The sequence below is a fragment of the Hermetia illucens genome, chromosome 3, assembly GCF_905115235.1.
Source record: "Hermetia illucens chromosome 3, iHerIll2.2.curated.20191125, whole genome shotgun sequence".
Taxonomy (NCBI): Eukaryota; Metazoa; Arthropoda; class Insecta; order Diptera; family Stratiomyidae; genus Hermetia; species Hermetia illucens.
In genome coordinates, this window is record NC_051851.1 from 94,417,809 (window position 1) to 94,418,719 (window position 911).

The following is a 911-nucleotide window of genomic DNA, read 5'->3' on the forward strand; positions in this document are numbered from 1 at the left end:
CTGATTTTTTCTTTCACTTTTTACGTTTTTGGCCACAGTTTGAATGCATTTTCCTAATATGTATGTGAGAAACGCCAATGTCTTCAGTCTATTGACTTTTTCAAAGTAGATGCAGAAGTTTTGGTACACAAATTCAGGAGCGTGGTGTAGATAACCGTGATAATCAAAAACGACTGAAGTTCTCATTAAAAACACACGAACTGTCTTTCAGGTAAACTTCAAAACTCTAGTTTCGGCTCAGTTCCGAAATATCGAGTCCAACATCGTTTCGGAGATTTTTATGGAAACTCCGCTAAATCTGCGACAACACTTCTCACTGCATGACGCTCTTGAATAAAGAATATACCACAAATAAACTAAAAATATTTGTATTGTGTGTTTTGTGTTATAATGTTCACTTTTAATGACGCATTACTTTGAATAGCGATAAATATTTGCTCAGATACTTTTGTAACACGAGAAGGTACACTTCTCTGATCCGCCTTGGATTTGCCTAAATTTAACACTTTAAGGGACTAAGGTAGAGGCTTTAGATTCTAACCAAGACATATCGTTGTGAATTTTCTTCGTTTTGAAACAATAAATGTTTCTTCTCGTCGTCTAGTCTCAAGAAAAGCAACCGACAGTAATGCGTCGTTATTTATTTTCTAAGTAAATGTACATTGTACACAATGTTTGATACTATAACGGAAACTATTTCGAATGCTACTGAGTAAAACACTTTGATACAAATGGTTCCTAAGAAAACTGAAACCTTCATAGATAAAACAAAAAAAACGCTAAATCTAGTCTTATATATGTAAATAGGCAATAAATCCTGGAAAGCTACATATACACGTAGCCCTGTAATACAAAACATTTTAAAAATAAGAAGAAAAATCTAAAAATCTTTAAAAGCACTTTGCAATGAA